We start from the raw sequence: 469 nt of genomic DNA, 5'->3' as shown, positions 1-469 counted from the left end.
CGACAGGAGAGTGTATTTGGCCGTCTGTGTATGTGTGCTTCATCAAGGCGGTGAAACAGTCGACTCAGCATAAACAACAGTGTATATACACACATTCAGGCACACGCACACACACATACACACAGATGTGCGCGCGTTTATCTTTTCTTCTCACACAAACACAAAATATCGACAGACGCACACACTTTTTGCTCTCGTTTATTACACATGCATGGCTTCTCTCTTTAACACTTTCTCACACTCACACACTCCCATGCCCCTCCCCCTGTGCACTCTCTCACTCTCTCTCTCACACACACACACTGATCTTTCCTAGAAAGACTTTTTAAACACACCAGAAGGGTTTTTTCTCTGGCTTTGACAGTAAACACAAGTCCACAGAAAGCTATGACCTCATAAATAAGTAATGGATAGTTCACTCTAACCACAAATACACACAGAATATAAAAACTGCCCAGCAAGGATCAGA

This window comes from Chelmon rostratus, chromosome 8, assembly GCF_017976325.1.
Source record: "Chelmon rostratus isolate fCheRos1 chromosome 8, fCheRos1.pri, whole genome shotgun sequence".
NCBI lineage: Eukaryota > Metazoa > Chordata > Actinopteri > Chaetodontiformes > Chaetodontidae > Chelmon > Chelmon rostratus.
This window is presented reverse-complemented; position numbering follows the sequence as displayed.